Below are 11,621 nucleotides of genomic sequence, written 5' to 3' on the forward strand. Positions count from 1 at the left end.
CTTCCCTCTGCTCATGAAGCAGTCTTCCAGGTATGGGGCAATCCTCCTGGCCTTTGCATCTACTGTCCTTGGGTGTCAGCGTCATGTGGTGTTATTCTATACTCCACAAATGAGTGCAGTCCTTCTGTGTCTGTCCCTCTCTTTCTGACTCATTTCACTTAGCATGATACTCTCCATGTCTTCATTTATATGCAAATTTTATGACTTCATCTCTCCTAACAGCTGCATAGTATTGCATTGTGTAGATGTACTAAAATTTCTTTAACCAGTTATCTGTTCTCAGGCACTTGGGTTGTTTCCAGATTTTGGCTATTGTGAATAGTGCTGCAATGAACATATAGGTGCAGATGTCATTTCTACTGTGCTTTTTTGCATCCTCGGGATATATTCCCAGAAGTGGTATTGCGGGGTCATATGGAAGCTCAATTTCTAGTTTGAGAAACACAACACACTTTCCACTTCCCGTTGTGACACATTTTGCAAGCAAGAGTTTATTATATTCACAGGCTATCTTACTTAAGATACTTACAGAGTATCTTACTTAAGAACTTACAGAGTCCTTAAGTAAATATTTCATTTTTAAATTTGAATTCACTGTTTTACTTTGAGGGAAGGAGTAGGAGTGGAGGAGGGAGATAGTTAAAGGCTTGCTCTTTGTTCTGTGCTCAGGGATCAGTCCTGGTGGTACTCACAGAGACCATATGTGGTGCGAGCGATCAAACCAGGATGAAGAATGTGCAAGGCAAGCACCTTATTTCCTGTGCTAACTCTTCAGCACCACTGTTTTATTTTTGTGTTAGAAAAGACCAATAGTTTACAATGGCCCTCAACTAAATATCAAATATAAAGAACTAGATTTCAAACTAACGTAATGTAATTAATAGAATAATAGATGCTGATTCTTTATCTTTCTTTCCTAACTTCTTTTTGTAATAAGATCTGAACTGTATGGAACTAAAATGACAAGTAACTGAATATCCCTAGGTGTGAACAGTTACACATTTTCCACAGCTACACTAATATTCAATTAGTGTAGCTCCAGCACGATCCTGAATCCTGAAATGGATCTGTCCAAAAAGCCTTCAGCATAGGATTGGAAATGCTTAATTGTAATAACTGAAAGTGACAGAAAGAACTGGATAATGATAGTTACAATTGGTTTACAAATTACCCTCTGATCCTGAAGTTCCGGTCGTAGTTATTGATCAGCACTCTGAACTAAACCTTGTTCAACTAAACTTCCTGGATTTTCTACGTTCTACATTTTTATCTTTCTTGTAGGACCTGAAACAACCAGTTATAGCAAGAATCTGAAATCAGTCAATATTTAATCAACCTCAAAATCTGATCAAATCATCTCCCACCCTTCATATCTGATCAATCTGTCTTTAGTAAGAATCTTAGATCAGGGGGTTGGAGCCATAGCACAGTGGGTAGGGCATTTGCCTTGTGCACAGCTGACCCGAGTTCAATTCCCAGCATCCCATATGGTCCCCCAAGCACGGCCAGGAGTAATTCCTGAGTGCATGAGCCAGGAGTAACACCTGTGCATTGCTGGGTGTGACCCAAAAAGCAGAAAAAAAAATCTTAGATCAGATGAACCAAAAGCTCCCTAGTCCCAAACTATACCTCTGACATATTTCCTTTCTTGTTTTTTGTTTGCAGGCCACACCAGTTGAACTCAGGCTTACCCTTGGCTCTGTGCTCAGGGATCACTGCTGGTGGAACCATATGTGGTGATGGGGATCAAACCTGGGTTGACAGCATGGTAGAAAACACCTTGCCCCCTGTACTATCTCTCTGATATTTATTTTAGGACACTTCTATTCATGTGTGCTATCAGGATGCCTTTTTGTTTCATGTATGATGTTGTTTTCTGTTTTTGGTCTAGATAATGTTAACTGGAGCTATAGCACAGTGGGTAGGGCATTTGCCTTGCATGCTGCCCACCCGGGTTCAATTCCTCCTCCGTCCCTCTTAGAGAGCCAGGCAAGCTATGGAGAGTATCCCGCCCACACGGCAGAGCCTGGCAAGCTACCCATGGCGTATTCATATGCCAAAAACAATTACAAGTCTCACAATGGCGATGTTGCGCGCAAATTGATGAACAATGGGACGACAGTGCTACAGTGCTAATGTTGACTGCATAGAAACTAATGGGAGATTTTCTGTTGCTTCTCTTTTTTTGCCAGTTTTTCTGGCAACATAAGTTGTGTGACAAGCGAGAAAAGCAAAAGAAAGGAGTTTCTTGATTGGTTGTATCATAACAGTACAGTGATGTACATAGAAGCATTTCACATCACTTAACACTCAAGATAAAGCATTTCCTTTCATTTTCCTTTTATTTTTTAATTGAATCACCATGAGATACATAGTTACAAAGCTGTTCATGGTTGGGTTTCAGTCATACAATATTCCAACACCCATCCCTCCACCAGTGTACATTTCCCACAATCAATGTCCCCAGTTTTCCTCCCAGCACCACCCACTGCAACTCCCAGTCTGCTTCTATGGCAGACACTTTCCTTCTTTCCCCCTCTCTCTTCTTTTAGGCATTATGGTTTGCAATACATGTACTGAGAAGTTATCATATTTATTCCTTTACCTACTTTCAGCACTCAGTTCTTATCCAGAGTGATCATTTCAAACTATCATTGTCATAGTGTTCCCTTTTCTATTCCAACTGCCTTCTCTCCCAGTGCCTGAGGCAAGCTTACAACCATGGACCAATCCTCAGGCCCTTGTTTCTACTGTCCTTGGGTATTAGTCTCATACTATATTTTTTCATATCCCACAAATGAGTGAAATCATTCTATGTCTGTCCCTCTCCTTCTAACTCATTTCACTTAACATGATACTATCCATGTCCATCTATTGGTAAGTAAATCTCATGACTTTATTTTTCTGGTGACTACATAGATGTATATGTACCATTATTTTCTTTGACCAGTCGTCTGTTCTTGGACATTCAGGCTGTTTCCAGATTCTGGCTGTTGTGAATCGTGCTGCAATGAACATAGAAGTGCAGATGTAATTTCTGCTGTGTGTTTTTTGCACCCCCAGGATATATTTCCAGAAGTGGTATTATTGGGTCATATGGAAGCTCGATTTCTAGATTTTTGAGGAATTTCCATACTGTATTCCAAGAAGGCTGGAACAGTCAGCATTCCCACCAACAGTGAATTAGAGTTCCTTTCTCCCACATCCGTGCACTGGCACTGGTTGTTCTTGTTCTTTTGATGTGTGCCACTCCCTCTGGTGTGAGATATTATCTCAGAGTTGTTTTGATTTCCATCTCCCTGATGATTAGTGATGTAGAACTTTTTTTTTTCATGTGCCTTTTGCCTATTTGTATTTCTTCTTTGAGGAAATTTCTGTTCGTTTATATTCCCCATTTTTTTACTCCCCATTTTTTAATGGGGTTGGATTTTTTTCTTGTAGAGTTCTACCCTACCCACTGTGCTATCGCTCTAGCCCCTGTATACCATTTCTTGAGGCAGATAAAGCATTTCTTAATTCAAATGGTACCAGGAAAGCAGAGCAAATCTGCAATTTAACCCTTACATATCACACATCTTTAAAGGTTTAGTAGAACTCCAGTAGAGTTTTAATTGTAAACCTGTTAGCAGTTGCTTTATATATTTTGATGCTCCTTCATTTTGTGCATATTTGTTAAGTATCTCGATGTATTGCTCCCTTAATCATTATATCAACCCCTATATCTTAAGACCATTTTCATTTTGAAATATATTTTATCTAAAAGGACTGTTTTTTCTGTTTTGAGTTGACTTAGCTACTTTGTCAAAAGTCAGTGGACTATAAGTATTTATTTTAGTGCTCCCAACATATTATTTTGATTTATCCATGTGTCTCTCCTATGCCAATTTCACACTGTCTTGATTGTTGCAGATTTTAAGTTTTAAAGACTGGAAGTCTGAGTTCAACTTTTTACTTGATTATATAGGATCTCATGCGTTTCCAGGAACATAATACCCTGCATCAAAGCAAGAGATACCTGAGTACAGTGTTTCATTTACAGTGGAAATCTTCTCTTTACAGGTATACATCTGAGAAGCCAATGAAATCTATCAGTGAAGTAGAAGTACCAGTGTCCTTGGTTCTCTCTAGTATCACAGAGCTCTGTTTACATATACATAATTATTTTGAGGAAGAAATTTTTACAAATGTTGAGCTCACTATGAATATATTGATAGAAAGATATTATTAGTAGAAGACCAGTTGTATTCAGTTTTATTAATATATATTATTTAAAAAGTGTTATTAATCAACCTTAGAATGAAACATCACTGGGGAAAAATCAATAGTCATGTACCTTTAGGCCAACTATATTATAAAAAATTAACAGAAAAACTGATAAAATTGTCATTTGTGAGTGATATGCCTGATTATGCTTCCTCATGCTTGTGATATATTAGCTCAATTTTATCAACTTTAGAATTTTTTTAGTTTTTCTTCTATTTTAACTATCAAATATACTACTAATAATGCACAATTTTTAAGCCTATCAATCAGTAGTAAGTCCTTAGAGAAAAGCGTGATTTTTGAGTGTGGCTTATAATGAATTCAACCTTGTAATATGGCAGATATTATTTATTTTTATAATTTGTATTCCAAATTAGTATTATGACTCATTTTTGAGTCATAATAAACATGCTTTACAATGTACTTTGCCCATTTAAAAACATACATGTGAATTTTATTATTATTACTATTTTGGCTCATACCTAGAGGTGCTCAGAGAATGTTCCTGATTCTGTGGTCAGGGATCACTCTGACTGTGCTTGAGGGACCATATAGGTTCTGGAGTCTGAGTCTGAGTTGATCACATGTACCTCAAGCATCTTACTCAATGTATCATCTCTTTAGCCTATTTTCTTTAAAGTATATCACCTGTCTTACATCACTTAAAGTATATATGGTTGGAAGAGGGTGCAAAAAATTAAAAATTAAATTAACTGGGGCCAGAGAGATACTACACTGGGTTAAGCACTTGCCTTGCACACAGTTGACACTGGTTTAATCCCTGGCATCCAATATGGTCTCCAGAGCACTTCCAGGGTGCAGAAAAAAATTCAATTAACTATTTATGGATCCTTACTCATCTTTCTGCTTCTTTTTAAATTTGTCAAAAAGGAAAGTAATGGAAGGGAAACAATTTTAGTTAAGTAAGTATGAGGTTTCTATACTTACTGTGAAGGTAAGGTATCTACTGTGGTACACAAAGTAGAGAAAGCCTTGATGTTTTCAATGCCATCTTTATTTTTTATTTATTTAGTCTCTTGGGGGCATGACACCTGATGGTGCCCAGGGCTTACTCCTGGCTCTGCACTCAGGAACACTCCTGGTTGGCTCAGGGGACCATATGGTGTGCCAGGGATTAAGCCTGGGTTGACCTTATGCAAGCACTGCATCTTAATATCAGGAAGCTGAAAAATCTTATCATTTCTGCTTCAAAGACTATGTTTATCTTCCCTCACCCCTTGAAATAACATCTTTTTTTCTACAATGTCAAGTTTATCTAAACATGTTACCATATGAGACTTGTGATATACAGTGTATACACATATCTCAATTGCAGTAAAATCAATTAAATATAATCCGCTTTCTTATTTTCTTCCCAGTCACTGTTTTCTTTTCTAACATTAATGTTTTGAAGTTACTATGCTTCTTTGAAGAGGCAATTTTATTTTTTATTAAAGCCAGGTAGAACCATCTGCTCCTTTTAGAAACTAACAGCGAACCATAAATTTCCTTGCCTGCCATTCCTATAGTTCTCTCTAGAGTATCTTTAAATCACAAAAGCTTTATAACTGTATCTCCTGGTGATTCAATAATAATGAATAAATTAAATAAATGCTTAATTATATTTTTTAAATGTCTCAGGTGTTTGCTTTGCAAACAAGTCAATCTGGTTTCATCCCTGACTCCACATGTGGTTTGGTCTCCCCACCCTAACCCTGTCACCAGTCCAATAGGAGTGACTCCTGAACACAGAGAAGCCTTCTATCACGTTTTTTAATATCAATAATGTAAAAGTTCTTTTAAAGAAGTCAATAACGTATTTAGTACCTGCTGAATGTTTAATACACAAAGAATTGTAGAGAATTGTTTTAAGGGCTGGAGTGATAGCACAGCAGTAAGGTGTTCTCCTTAAACACGGCTGGTCCGGGTTCGATTCCTCCGCCCCTCTTGGAGAGCCCGGCAAGCTACCGAGAATATCTCGTCCGCAGAGCAGAGCCTGGCAAGCTACCCGTGGCATATTCAATATGCCAAAAACAGTAACAACAAGTCTTACAATGGAGATGTTACTGGTGCCTGCTGGAGCGGATAGATGAGCAACGGGATGACAGTGACAGTGACATCACTCATTTTAATATATTTGCCTCCAGCCCTCTCCACGATAAACCACATGAAATTTCGTATATCCTGTCAAATTGTTAAGGCTGTTGTTTTATCACATAACTTATAATGTGCCCAATAATGTCCCAGGTTACAAACCTTTTGGGTTTGAATTTGGGGAAACCTTTGTTATGGCTTTTTCTTTTATGACAATGAGATTAAAGTATTTATTGGACTTCAAATTATAGCAACCCGTAAATTCAGCAAAATCTCAATTACATAGTGTCCTTTGACTTACTTGTATTCATACATTTTTTTTTTCTTTTGAAAGCCATGTCAAATTCTTTGTAATAAATGTGTGTGGGACAAAGGGCAGTTAGGGTAGAGAAGGAACCAGTATGACAATAATAGTTGGAAAACCACTTTTCACTTTGGTCAAGAACGGAATGTTGAAAATAGGTAAAGGGATATACCTGATAATCTTTCAGTATCTGTACTGCAAACCATAATGCCCAAATGAAGAGAGAGAGAAAGAAGGGTGAGGGGAGGGAGGGAGAGAGAGAAAAGAAAAGTGTCTGCCATAGAGACAGGGATTGGGTGTGCAGGAGGGAAATTGGGGATATTGGTGGTGGGAAATATACACTGGTGAAGGAATGGGTATTGGAATATTATATGACTGAAACCCAATTGTGAACAACTTTGGAACTGTATATCTTACTGTGATTCAATTTAAGAAACAATTTTTTTTAAAAAAGAAGAATGATAAAAAAAATCCTTTGTAACAAGGGGAGTATGGGAAAGGGGGAAGTAAGATAATTTCTAAAAGTGTTAAAACATAGAAGCAAATATATATGCAAAAGTAACTGAACAATATGTTTTATTAAATGCTAAAGGATATTATATGGGCCATAAATACTAGCACCATAGCACTTTAGACTGTGAATGATGAATAGGGAGATGGCAGAACTGAAAGGGTACATGCTTAGCATGTGTGATCCCTGCTACCACATACTCCTCCAGAAGACTGCAAACCCTGTGCTTCGCATCACTGGAAGTGGCCTCTGTTAGCACAAACACACACAAGTGAGATCATAAGTTATAAAGGAACATGCTGCCATTAAAAGGGCTGAAGATGTGCTTTCATGTTGAAATTGATAACAATATGTATGTTTGACAAATGTGTAAAGGACAGAGAAAGGGATAGATGCTGCTACTGGGAGTGCTGTGTATGCAACACAGGTTGGCCTTGTGCAAGGTAAGCACCCTAACCGCTATACTAACACCCTAACCAGCTAAGAAGAAGAGACTCTCCCCCCTCCCCACCAGTAGGGTATAGAATATTGATTTCTTTGGGGGATGAGGGTTGGACCACACCCAATAGTGCTTAAGGATTACTCCTGGCTCTTGAGAAACAGAATTCGACAACTTGAAGTTCATTGGCAAAACCTGAAATGGCTTGTAGGTAAATAGAAATAAAATAAAGAAACCTTAGTATCTAAAGATATATACTGCCATATTAGTATCTACATAGCAGTGTATAAAGGTCTAGTCAACATTGTATTCTTGCTTTATTAAGATATATTTATATATAAAATCATCATCATCATCATCATCATCATCATCATCCCGTTGTCAAATTTCTCAAACAGTCTCAGTAACGTCTCCATTTGTCCTAGCCCTGAGATTTTAGAAGCCTCTCTTTGCTCATCCTTCCCAACGATGCTGCATTGGAGGCTCTTTCAGGGTCAGGGGAATGAGACCCAACGTGTTACTTGTTTTGGCATATGAATACACCATGGGGAGTTTGCAAGGCTCTCCCATGTGGGCTGGAAACTCCCGGTAGTTTGCCAAGTTCTCCCAGAGGAGAAGTAGGCTATAAGATACTGTGCAGCCGCAAAGTGGCCCCGCACTTCCGGGAGCTTGCTTTTAATTCTCTGGATGCTGGCCGTGGAAGAGATTACACAGTGCTGGGGGCAGTCCCTGGGTGTGACTGCCTAGCTACTGGGAAATAGGAAATCTGGGCAGAGCAGGCCCAGTCCCGATCCTAGCAGCCTTGGAGGTATCAACCCTGGGTCCCACACACCTGGGTTCCTCTGCCAGTACCTTCATGCGTGAGGCTGGTCCGAAGGTGTGGATAGGGGCCTTGAGCATGGCTGTGGCTAGGTTCCGGAGGTCTTCTTTATATCCAAAATACTGAAAATATCTAAATGTTTCTTGTGTCTCTTTTGGGTTCTGATACTTACTTGGTACACAAAACCATTTAGACTTCAGGGCTTCCACTCTTCCAGAAAGAATCTTAAAGATGAGACTATATGACTCCTGAATTAAAAAATGAATATTTTGTGTGGTAGTGGGTCTCTAAGTGATACTCAGGATGTCCCTGGGCCCTACCAGCAGTTCTCAGCAAGTTAGGCCAGTGTTCAGTGCCGGGACCCTAGGATATGATGCTGCTTGGGCCCTGTGGTTTTGGGGATATCTCAGCTACCTTGTGTTGCGGACATCCATCTTTGCACCTGGTGATACTTGGTGCACCATATGGTGCCAAGAATCAAATCTAGGTTAGTGTATGCTCAGCATGCACTCTAACCACTGTATTAGCTCCAGGGCCCACAGTGAGTCTTTGTAAGCAGATTTTAGGACAGCCCAAGATTTTGGAGCATGACCATTATAACCTGGGATCAGACATGCTGAGTAGGCCTGGGGACTAGAAACTAGTTCTGCCACTAACAGACATGTTCTTTAGCCAATTCTTCAAACCCTAGCCAAACCTCTGCATTCTCTAGCACATAAGATGTGTGCTCTCTTAGTTCCATTCTCATTACCCAATTTCAAGTCTGAAAACTCCCAGGAGCTTTACAAGGCATCCCAAATAGGGCTTATTGTGTCCATGCATTTTACTTGGTAGAAAAATCAAGGGAAATGAAACTATATAGGCCAGAGAGAAAGCACAGGGCATTAAGGCACTTGCCTTGCATGCAGACAAACCTGGTTATGGCCCCCTGAGCACCACAAGGTATGACCCAACCCGTCCCCAAAAAACAAAAAAAGGGTACAGGGAAGAAAATAAAGTTGTTTATGTGTACACATGTGTTAGTCACTCTTTTGGGCACATCAACTCCTACAGGTAACCTTTCTTGGCATTCCCCTTCTTGTCCTCCTCACCTTTCACCAACTACTCAGGCTGATTGCACAACTTGTTTCCAATGTTCTTTTTCTTTTTCTTTATAGTCATTAGGACGATTCACAGCTGCAACTTCACGCTTCGTCCCAGTGATATCCTAGTTGGTGAACTGCAATGGTTATTGTGATGGGGAAATTTGATATTCTGTTTAACAATGGCTGCTTAATATTAAGATTTTCTTATTAGCATTCCATGTACTTTGGACCCTGCTTTAGTGAACATAAAGTTCACATCATTGTTTTTTATAGAGGCCAGTTAATGACTAACTAAAGGAGGGGAAAGAGCACAAACAACTATTCTCCAGCATTGAGCTAAGTGACTTCTCAAATCAACAAGTCAATTCTGAGATTTTACATTCTGCTGACCCCGACTGGATCCCTGCACCATAGGCTTTCCAAATTCTGAGCTAGGGGTAGACTCAAAGCACTGCCAATCTACAAAAGGATCAATAACAAGAACAAAATTAAAGTCTATCTACATGCACTAAGTTCTAGCCAGTTCACATTGATGATTGAAGCTGTCACAGTTTAAAAACATAAATTCAAAGTCCAGAGCAGAAATTTCTGAAACAGAAGGGAAACACTGGCCACTTTTTAAGTCTTTTGAAGAAAAAAAAAAGCAAATTGACACAGAAGTTCATTGGCACTGAAAAGAAAAATTGTGCACTTTGATATAACCCTTAATGCAAGCACAGTAAATTGGGTTACAAATTTCTCTATGTTTGTAGTAAATTTCTAGGGATATCATGATAAGATTACACAGTTTTGTGGTTTAAGCTATAAAACCAAACTTTTTCATGCTTATGGAAGACACATGTCCAAGAGCATGGCGCCAGCTAATAGGATTGGGCAAGATCGATAGAATAATAGGTAGGGCATTTACGTTCAATGCAGCCAACTGGGTTTGATCATCTGAACCTGCCAGGAATGATCCCTGAGCACAGAGCCAGGAGTAATCCCTGAGCACTGCCAGTGTGGCCCCAAAACTAACCACACATACACACACACACACACACACACACACACACACACACACACACACACACACACACACCCCTTCGGTAGGATTACCCTGAAACCTTGATACTTGGCTTGGAAAGTCACTTCTTGCTATGTCCTCAAATTTCTCTGTGTATAAACAACTTGTATTCTCTGTGTCCGTATCTTACCCTCTTAAAAATACTCTCACCCTAACCTGCAGGCTAGAACCAAAGCCAAATGAGATCAGTAGCCACCCCAGACAACCTGCAGACACATGCAGTAGAATGATATCTATTATTGTATGCCACTGAATCTTGACACAGCATTGTTTTCGTCACCAAGTGCCTAATACACTAGTCTAAGCATTGCTGTTGCCTTTCAAGGGACATCATGTACCCCAGCAACAGTTCGGTAGTAATGATATTCTTAAACACCTCTAGCACCATCATCAGACTTAGGGTCACCAGTATTAGGAAAGCATAATTTCTCTGAGCTCTGTAACAGTTTCTGAATCTGATTCCTGGCTCTGCTTCTTAATAACTGGGCAAAAATCCTGGGCAAAAGTCCTGGGCAAGTCACTGCAGTAAGCCCTGGTTTCTTATCTACCAACTGACTACTTCTTGGGAAATTCCAGTGCTTATTCACATATTCCTGACACTGGGAAGTTCTATAAGAAAGAAAGTTTTATCTTAAAAATCTGGTTTTCTCCCAAATTGTTTCACCATGAAATTCTTTTATTTACTATTGTATGAGGCACGCATCACACAGTAGATGAGAAACAGTATTCACCTACTTTTTGATTGCAGAGCAGACTGTTTTGGGGTAAAAATGATGAGAATCCCTTGCTGGTTCTAAAATATTTCCCTTTTTGATAACACTAAATCTTCACTGCTCTTTTTTCATGTTTTACCTAATATAATAATTATCATAAAAGATTACTTTGACTCTCCAATTTTAAGCATTAAGTCTAGATGATTTCTCAAATATGATACAGAACTGAATTCACTTCAATGTAAGAGACTGAAGTAAAACATATATTGCCTATAGAATCACCAGTTTTCCTTCATTTCTTCCCCCTTCCCATCTATGCATGCAGTCCA

The sequence above is a fragment of the Sorex araneus genome, chromosome 1 (genome assembly GCF_027595985.1).
Source record: "Sorex araneus isolate mSorAra2 chromosome 1, mSorAra2.pri, whole genome shotgun sequence".
Classification (NCBI taxonomy): domain Eukaryota; kingdom Metazoa; phylum Chordata; class Mammalia; order Eulipotyphla; family Soricidae; genus Sorex; species Sorex araneus.